The 10,282-nt window shown below is 46.4% G+C and overlaps 1 long non-coding RNA gene and 1 pseudogene across 2 annotated transcripts; both read left to right on the top strand.

The window, feature by feature from the left end:
• The first annotated feature begins 225 nt into the window (after positions 1-225).
• LOC147977231 (uncharacterized) lies at positions 226-3,632 on the top strand. The gene is made up of 2 exons (XR_015601802.1): positions 226-484; positions 3,274-3,632. It is a non-coding gene; the product is annotated as an uncharacterized LOC147977231 (long non-coding RNA).
• A 1,930-nt stretch (positions 3,633-5,562) lies between these two features.
• On the top strand, positions 5,563-9,623 carry LOC125554397 (uncharacterized; annotated as a pseudogene). Its single transcript, XR_015602308.1, has 2 exons — positions 5,563-6,722; positions 7,232-9,623. The product of XR_015602308.1 is annotated as an uncharacterized LOC125554397 (transcript).
• The last annotated feature ends 659 nt before the right edge of the window (positions 9,624-10,282 follow it).

Below are 10,282 nucleotides of genomic sequence, written 5' to 3'. Positions count from 1 at the left end.
CCACATAACTAACACCCAGAATTTCTTCAAAAAAAACTAACGCCTAGAATTAAAGCAGCTCCGTTGATTAGCTAGGTACGTTTTCTTAAAAAAAACTAAACTATATGCTTAGAAATAATAAGGGAAACGTTTTACGGCGGCCGACAGGCCGAGCGCTGAGCTGGTCGCGCGCGCGTCGTTAGATTGACCAAAATCAGACGCTCCCCGTTGCACCCACGAGTGTTTTGTCAGGCCCACCACCGCACGCGCTTCCCAAGCCTTATCTTCTCAATAGGACCAGCTCTTCATTCTTGGCCACACAAGGCGTCTCCTTCCTCTGTCCATCTGATGCTCTTGCTGCTGGTCGGCGCCGCTTTTCACCACGCCATGGATTTTGTCTCTTTTTGGCGATGTCTCTCACTCCCTCCTCTCCCGGCATTTTTTTGCCTCGCTGCAATGGTCTCGCACCTTCGGTCTTCTCCGCGCGCTCCCCTGCGAGCTCGAGGTGACGACGCTCGCACATCCATGCGGTTGCAACACCATCTTTTTGCCATGTTGCCGTCCTCCTGCTACACTTTTTTCGAGTTAGCCGGTTGCAACTTTTTGATTTGTCAGTTCCAGCTTTTTATTTTATGGGTCGCAGCAATTTCATCCTCTAGCACCAGTTTGATTCGCCGGTTCCAGCATTTTTTCCGCCAGTAGTAGCTTTTCCCCTCACTGGTTCCAGCTTTTGGTTTCGCCAGTCGCAACAATTCCCTTTTTAATAGTACCATTTTTTGATTCATCGCCTGTAGCATTTTATTTTGCCGGTAGTAGCTTTTGAAAACGATGTTTCCAGCTTTTACTTTCGTCGGTGCCAACATATGCGGTCACCGGCTCCTGCAAATGTGGCCGTCGGCTCCAGCAAATTGTGTCGCTGGTTGTAACATCCCTAGTCGCCGGTTCCAGCAAATGCACCTGCCGGTTCCAACATCTTGTTTTGTAGCACTCTTTTGGGCCGGATTGGCATGCAGCCATGCGAGAATGGACGATGGCAAGCGAGAGAGGGCACTACACACCCGAGATGAACGTGGCCGCCGGCGGAGATGAATGTGGCCGCCCGCGCCTCGCGAGGGAACACCCGATGGAGTCGTCCTGGGTCTAGTGACTCCATTCTTTTTTCTCTCCTCTGCTCGTTGATATAATTTGAGGAAAAATAATGGGGATGCAAGAGGTTAGGGACGAAGAGAGGACGGGGGACGCTGGCGTTGACCAGATCTGATGGCTGGGAGATGCCAAATCGGACGCACAGGGTTCAACCGGCCCAAAGTTGGGCCGGTCGACCGGCGCCCAGTACCGCCCAAATAATAAAGGGATCATGTTGTTCAAAAAATATAAACGTAATATGCCTAACAAACTAGCACGTAATCATCCCTCAAAAAAGAACTAGCACGTAATCATCATCTAAAAAGAAAACCATCCCGTAGAAAGTGGGGTTTCTACCCGTAGAGACCTCCAATCTGTATGGTCCAGCGCCGCCTAACCTCCAACGCTGCTGCTTCCTGCGATTCTTATGCCTGCATGATCTCCCGATGCTTCATGCTCCGTCCCATCCAACTTTCGTGCGCCTCCCGGTGGCCGCTTTGCCTTGCGCAGATTGTGCGCCTCGACTGCGTGGACTGTCATCCACCACAACAATGGCGAGGTGCCTCTCCATGGATCTGATGCCAGTTTTTCCACTGACGTAGGTAAACAACCTTGCTTCTTTCACATATTTATAAACGTGCTTCCGTTTTTAACCCATGTGGTGCTTGAACGATGAGTCTGCTAAGTGCGTCATGACTCATGAGGTATGACCATATACTATATGGAGAACAGATAACTGTAAGAGCAACTCCAACGGAGCGACCCAAACAGACACCGATTTTGTCCGCTTTTTGTCTGTTTGGGTCGTCCGTCGGCCCGTCCGTATCCGCTTTTTCGTTTGGGTCGGCAAGTGCGCCCAACGAAAAGCAGACCCATTTTATGCATGTCCGGATCGGCATTTCGTCAAATACATAGAGCTTACAAACGCCGGTGCATGTTGGCCATGGCCTGGACGAGCTGGAGCCTGCTGCTTGAGGTCAGGCGCTGGGCGAGACCGTGCAGCGGCTGGGCGCGGGGAGGCGAGGCCAGGCCGGGTTCGGCGCGGGGCGAGACCAACGGCTGCAGTAGCGCCGCCCGGGCGAGCGGACGAGCGGAAGCCCGCCATGGCTCTGCTGCGCGGCAACGCGAGCTTGGCGCACCGTGGCGAGTTCCATGTATTGGAGGGGAGGTCGCGAGCGGGGCGAGCGAAGGCCACGGTGAGCACTGGAGCGGCTAGCTACGCACGCGGGGTAGTATGCGTTGTGCATGCACGCACGCACGCAGCCACCTGCACGGCCGGAGCAGCATGCCCGCCGCGCTCGCCGCAGCTCACCGCGGCCGCTGCGCCAGCTCGTGCCCGCCACAGCTCCTGCCTGCCGCATCTAGTTGCGCCCCCGCCCCAGCGTCTCGTGCTGCAGCTCGCCACGTCTCCCGTGTGTTGCATCTGGCCGCGCACCGCTCGCGCTGCAGCTCGCCACCCTTGCGCCCGACAGAGCCACCCCGTGCGCTGCCGCCCCCTGCGCGTCGCGCCCCGCTCGCGCTGTAGCTCGCCGGAGCCATCCTCGCCCTGCCTCGCGCGCTGCCGCTCCGCGCCCCGCGCTGGCCGGAGCCATCCTCGCCCTGCCTCGCGCGCCTCTGCCCGTGCCTCGCTCGTGCGCGCCGCATCCCGCGCTCGGGCGCGGCGAGGCGAGGCCAGGCAAGGCGAGTCGACGGGCGCGGCCGGGGGAGCACGAGCCCACCACGACGGAGCACCAGCGCCGGAGAAGAACGAGCGGGGTGGGTGGGTGGGAGAAGAAAAAGGAGGAGAGAGACGGGATGAGATGGATGGATGGATGGCAAGTGGGGCAGGCAGCACATGCAGCCGGACAGAGGCGGACGGGGAGGGCACAGAGAGCGCCCGCTTTGTGTCCGTTTTTGGCCCAAATTTTCTCAAATTTGAGACGGAAATGGGTCTGCACGGACACAAAACGGACAGCAGACGGACGTTGTGTCCGTTTGAGTCGCCTCGTTGGGCCAGTTTTTATATCCGGATGATCCAAACGGACAAAATGGGTCGTCCCATTGAAGTTGCTCTAAAGCATGTAATCTCTATGAAAACATTACCGAGTGTGATGGCTGGCAAGAGTATGTCGTATGTACTGACTTTCATACACCAATATTGTGTACTGAATTATTATTATCAATTGTTAGGAAACAAGAAAAGCACTCGAGACTGACTATGCATCTACCTAGATCGAAATTTCAGTTGAATTGTTATGTTGTACGAGTTGGTGCCAGATCTAAATGAGAGGCAACATAAGATCAAGATTGAAGGTGGCGTCCCTTTGTGAAACCATTATGGAGTGTGAGAGATGGCAAGAGTATGTTGTATGTACTGCTATTCATATACCAATACAGTGTATTGAATTATTCTTATGAATTGTAAAGAAACAAGAATAGCACATGGGATTGATTACGCATCAACCTAGATCGCGATTTCAGCTGAAATTGTTCTGCGGTACGAGTTAGAGCCAAATCTACATGAAAAGCAATAAAAGGTCAAGACTGAAGGTGTTATGTTGCTTACAGTTTTCTATGAAGCCATATATGTATGCATATGTTTATGCTCATATGCTGAAACAAGTGTTCAGGCATAGTGATATATCTTCACAAATATTCTAGGGATATTTGCAGCACGGTAACCCAAGGCAAGCACGAGCTCTCTCCATATGCCACGTTTCAGTAAATCTGTTGCAGTTTTACAAGAAGCTCCAGTCTTCTTTTAACATATCTTGATTATTTGTCCTTATTTTATTCATATCTTCACAAGCTTAAATATTTATCTATTGTAGGTAGCCATAGTTTCTAACTTCCAGATTTAATTTACAGTCCCCACCCCCCTCTCTATTATGAATTGGTAAGTCTACCATGGCGTTTTGTGCACTTCATACATGACACCCTTGAAGGTACAAAATTTTAGCTCATATGATCTACTAAATGTATCATATGGCCAAGGGAGAAGTGACATGGAACAGTTGCTATGTTCATTGATTTTTTCGCATGGTCAAGTGCTTTAAGCCTTTGTCTCTGTTTATAGTAGTCCTACATCTAAAATAAATTACCTTACATGGAAGTTATTTCAGTTGCGAAAATGGCCTTTGGTGGCCGAGCTACCTGCAGGCCGGTATCAGCCCCGTCAGGGCTCATCGCGATCGGTGCCAAGCGGGTATCCAGCTACTGTATTTTGTAAAAGAGGCCGCTGCACGGTCCCGGTATTTGCTAGCAAATAAAAAGTGCGGGCTAACGTATACTGTCAGGCACAAGTGCTGCATAGTTGCATGTCTTGTCACACGTGCACCATGCCAGGTTAACAATGTCCTTTTTTTTAACTACGGCTTGGTGAATATTTTTGTCCCTGCACTATTTACCCACCGCACCAATTTCGCGTCCTATTTGTATCTTAACCGAACAGAATCCCGGCTCATTCTACGCTGGAATAGCAGAACCCAGTAAAACTGGTCAACCGAAGATAGCCCACACATTTTTTTTCATTGTTTTCGAATTTAGCGATGCTCCATTTACACTTTATGACGTGCTAATTGAATGCCCATGCGTTGACACGAGAAAATAAATTTAGGTTGTACAAAAATACCAAATTAAGTAAACTATTATGGACACTTTTATTAAGGTATTTCATCTCCTCCCATTTTTTTAGCAATTTGCACTTGAAATGTGGTCATGTGTCTCTCCCTCCATTCCAAAATAAGTGTTGTGGTGTTAGTTCAAAACATCTCTTTCAGTAAGAATTTTTCACGCAAAGATTCTGGGTGCAGATAGAAATCATCAACATTTAGTGATCCATAAATATTCTTAGTGGCTGCAGATTGGCTCAGGTTAAAAAACAATGCACAAACCTTAAGATCACTCATGCAATACGATTCCATGATGGTTACGAAATCCTTGTAGTTGATGTTTTTGTCAACGTTCTCCTTTGACAAAAGTGTCCTTAATCTCTTTGCACTCTTGAGTTGGAAGGCCAACCATGATTATGTTTAGGGTGACGGAAATGAAAAATAATTAGCATTTGAACTGACCTTCATTCGTATCTCCTAATGATGGCTTCATCAAGGTCAAACGGTCTGTTTGTCGTGGCAAGAATGAGTATCCTTATCATCAGAATGACTAATGATCAAGATAGTTGATAAGAAACAAAATGATTTAAGGACACATGAGGATATGATAAGAAACAAAATGATTTAAGGACACGGTAACACAAGGCAATGCACGGGCATTATACTAGTTTCCTTAATTGCAGAAACTCGAGCAGCTTATATATAAACTGGATCAGCCAAAGATAAAAACAGAATCCTCGGAGGTTGTGGAACTCTGTGAACCCCAAAAATTGACCGATCGGCCATCATCGGCGGTCCCACCTGTCGGAGGCTCCCCACGCACAACTCCACTCCACATCCACATCGATCCCTTCCCGACTGAAACCCTCGCCTCCGCCATGCCGCCGTCGCGCCATCGCTGCCGGACGAGCTCCTCGAGGAGATCTTCCTCCGCCTCCCGCCGGACGAGCCCGCGCACCTCCTGCGCGCCTCCCTCGCCAGCAAGCTCTGGCTCGGCCTCCTCTCGTCCCCTCGCTTCCGCGGTCGCTACCACGAGCACCATGGAGCTCCCCCCATGCTGGGTTTCCTTCATACCTGGCACTACGGCTCCCACCCCACCAAGGTAGATGACCCCATCCCACACTTCACATCCACCGCCAAATTCGGCGCGCGCATTCCCGACGACGAATGGGCCGACGACGAATGGGGGAACATTTACTACACTGCGTGGGACTGCCGCCATGGCCGCGTCCTCCTTGGGGGTTCAAACCAGTTACCTATGCCGCTCGTCGTTTGGGACCCCATGACGGGTTGCCGGAGGAAGCTGCCCGCCCCATGGATCTCGGACGACAGCCACGCTGCCGCGGTGCTCTGCGCCGTGAGCGGCTGTGACCACCGCACTTGTCACTCGGCTCCCTTCCAGGTGGTCTTTGTCAGCTCCCTGTACACGAAAGAAGATGAACATGATGATTGTGTTGCACGCGCCTGTGTGTCCTTGCCAGAGACTGGTGACTGGAGCAAGCCCGTCCCTCAATTCGATGAGTGGGTCGAGCCATGCCCTGATCTTCATCTTCCAGCCGATGCATTCATCAAGCCAATGCCCCCTGTCCTTGTCCAAGGAGCACTTCACTTCATGCTTAAGTATGTTCATGACGGCAGTGCAGAAATTCTCAAGTACGATTGATGCACCGGTTCAGTATTCTCCAATTGCCAGTGCCCCTATCCTCATGGCGATGAAGGATGGCAGCTTGGGGTTTGCACTAGTGGATAAGCTAACCCTCTACATATGGTCAAGACTGATGGATTCCAACAGAGTTGCGGCATGGAGTCAATGTAGAATTACCAATCTCAGGAGCTTTCTACCCATCCAAAATCCTGAGGAAATTAGCCTTATACTGGTTGGATCAGTGGAGGGCAGTGATACCGTTTTCGTGACCACAGATCTGGGCATCTACGAGATTAATGTCAAGCCGCAGCGATGGAAGAAGATATGGAAGAGAGAAATTTTCCGTTCTTTGATTCCATACATGAGTTTCTACAATCCACAAGGTATAGTTTTATTTATATGTCCATTGTTCTGATTTGGGGACAACTGTTAAGTAATACTATATAAGTTAGTAGAAGAAACAAAACAATGAATCTCTAATCAGTATGGTTTTTACTTTTTAAGGTATAGCCCTTTATTGTGAGTTGGGGACAAATGTTAAGAAATACTCCATATAAGTTAGTGGAACAAACAAAACAATGTATTCAGCATTGTTTTAAAGCATCCCGCCTTGGACACTTAGGCGGCATGGCACCCTGGCAGCGCCTTGCAATTATGCCCACTTTAAGCACTTAGGCATCCCCCCTCAGGCGTCAGGGCGGTGGGTGCTCGCCTTAGGTCACCTTACCGCCTTAAAAACATTGCTGATCAGATATCAAGTTACATTTCAAATGTTCCCAACCAAACTTTGAGTGCTATGTAATTACATCTTAGTATGCTTACTTAAGTGGCTATTTATATCGTATCATGTCATCCCCTTTTTGGAATCACATCGACAAAACTATGTATGCAGAAAGGGTGACGCCCACTCCCTGTGACGCAGAACATTGACAAGGTATGGTTGAATATGCTCAGGTTAGGATGCCACTCTCATCAACAAGAAAGATGACAAGCTTGGAGGCGAAAGGGGTCTTGTGATGAATTATGTCACTATTTAGTAGCTCTTTTGGTTCAGTGGTGCTTGCTTGATTTCTCATATTGTTTTTCGCTTTTGTCAGTCAGCTTGATAGTTTCCCCATGTCGTTGGCGCGTGTAATCGGGTGAATGGAGTATCTTGTAATGAACCTCCAATTCTTGCTGCTGCAGTACGAACCATGTGCTCTGTTGTTTAATTTGCTGGAAAATGCATCTGCAGACGGATGCTTTTTCTTATCATTCTGAAAACTCTACACTCTACAGTTTGCTCTCCCAACTCTCTAAATTCATCTCTCCAAGGAGTTACTTTTGAACTTTGATGAGTTGATAATAATGACATGTCTACAACTAGTTGTTTGTCTCGCTCTAGAGAAGTAGAGATGACGATAGTTTCTTCATGTTGGCTCACTGATATGCCTTAATTAATTGAGTGAATTTGGTTAGTGTTCATTTTTAGCAAAGCAATGTTACTGGCGAGTACAAGATGTAAACTGAATCTTGAGCTATATGTTCAGGGAACTACAGATATTGCTGCCTGAAGATCTTGTAAGATTTTATTTTGCTTCACTAGCTCAACAAAACTGAATGAAGATCTTGAGTAGTTCGTTATTTGTTGCATTTTTTTGGCCTGCGGTGCACATAATAGTAGACTGCAATGTCCATATAGTGAGATGAAGATGTTTGTATGTTTTTTTCAGAGGCACTGCTACAGTGATCATTGCAACTGCTTTGATATTCACAGATTTTCCTTAGATAAGATCTTTTTCTCAAAATCATGAACACACATTTCTTTATATTTGGACGAAGTATGGCTCTGTTCCAAATGCCTGATAGCTAGTTAATATTGTTCATCCTTCATGAAAAAAATGAATTGTCTTTTGAGTTGGCTGTTTTTCTGCATTCACCCGTTCCTCGTATTCGGATCTTATTAGTACACATTGCTAGATAATTGCTTGCTGTTCTGGGTATACCTGAGGCTTCAGTAAGTTATCATCTCCATTATGGCATATGCACGTATCGAAAAAATTTCAGTATGCTGAAGGGCAGGGTGCTCGACATGGAATGGTTGAAGCCAAGCTCGCTTGGACAGTTTAAAAAATCTGAGAACTGTGAAGTTTCAAAATGTTCTAAAAAGAATCACTCATGTACATAGGGTAGTAAAGCATTTACATGCAAATTTACGTGATCAAATCTGCTAATTTGTGTTTTCACAAAATGTATATGCCTAATTTTTATTGAGAATTTGGACTTTTGTGAGTCAGTTTGATAAAAAAAATTATATGTATCTGCATGTAGTACCATTTAAAGAACTGTATAGTTTGCTCTCCCTGCTTTTGGTCCAACCTCAAATTCTCTCCCAGAGGAGGTTCGGATGATCAGCAGAGTATGAGGGCATGTCCTGAGCTAGGATTATCTGCCAATCAAGAGATGATGATGGCTTGTGCATGGTTTGGTTGTAAATCATAACTAACCTTGTGAACTGAAGTGCTGAACTAGCACTACATGTCAGGTTATGTTACTGCAGCAAATGAGTACTTTTTGAGCAACATAATGTTACCGCAGTAATCTTTGTGGCTGATTTTAGTTCTCTTTTTTTGTTTCCTATTTAAGATTACTGGATCTTGTTGCCAAGATTGTGAATGCAAATTCATGTTCTTGTTGTAACATAATTATATGAGCTCAGCTAAAACCATCTTTTAATGCTTAGTTTTATTTGAGAAAGAAATTGTTTGCTGGCATATCTTTTTTGGAGAAGTGTACAGTTTTCTCTCCCTTTGGTCCAATCTCTGAACTCCCCTCCCAGAGAAGGTTCAAATGATCAGCAGACGATAGGGCATGTTCAGACTTTTGCTGCTTTTTCTTTAGGCCAAGACATAACGATGGCAGATAAATCTTAAAATTATCCTTGCGAACCGAAATAGTACTACATGTAAAGTACTACGAGGCAACATGGGTTAAGTACGAGGCAACAGGGAGAGATTGGATCCTGGCAACGGCCAGAGAAGAGAAGAACTTTAACAACACCGGGGTGGAACTTTGAGAGGAGATAAGTGTTGGAAACTTTGAGAGTGCTAGATGGTGCTTCTTGTATGGTTATGTATCAGTTTCATATGCTTCATTGTCCAGGAATACATACACACCATGGCCAATGTAGCAGCCACTGTTTAATTCTGAAAAAAGGTTCAGGCTGATGCTGAATTCTGATTTAACACATTCTCAAATTTCCTTAGCAAACTGACAATACGAGCACAAAAGTACCCCCTCTGTCCCATAATGTAAGATGTTGTGTCGAAAAACGTCTTACATTATGGGACGGAGGGAGTAGCAAACATAATCAGTGGGAGTTGATCTTCACTGCAGCTTCAGCGCCAGTGGGTAAACAACAGTGTGGGCGATTCGCCAACTAAAAACTTTCATCTTGTTAGGGCACTGTACACACCATTGTCACTTCTAGTTTTTTGGTTTTCAACTTTTCATGCTTGCGAACCTCGATAGACAAAGAAACCATAATATGTCGTCAGCTCAAGAAATGGAGTGAACAAATATGCAAAAATAGAATATCAACAAAAAAAAAGATCAAGATGGATTCATGCCGAAACTGTACTAGATAAGTCGATTACTGCCTTTCGTCCACAACGCACAGTCAGATTGCTACAGGTTTAGAAGTACGCACCAGCCACCAGGCTAGGCCATAGCAGATTGCACCGAGAGATATACAATTGTTACATCTCTCATTGCGATGGCCTATAGCATGTCTCCACCACGTCGACATTTGGACTTTAATTTCTTACACTTTTCTGTGTGATCTTTTTAATTCATGAACATTTTTCTAATTTCTGGAAGCTTTCCAAAAAATTGAATATTTTTAAAAATTCACCAAGATTTATAAATTCATAAATATACTTTCAAATTCGGAATAATGTCAAAT

This window comes from Triticum urartu, chromosome 4A (assembly GCF_056163025.1).
Source record: "Triticum urartu cultivar PI428250 chromosome 4A, HENAU_Tu73, whole genome shotgun sequence".
Lineage (NCBI taxonomy): Eukaryota > Viridiplantae > Streptophyta > Magnoliopsida > Poales > Poaceae > Triticum > Triticum urartu.
This window is presented reverse-complemented; position numbering and strand designations above follow the sequence as displayed.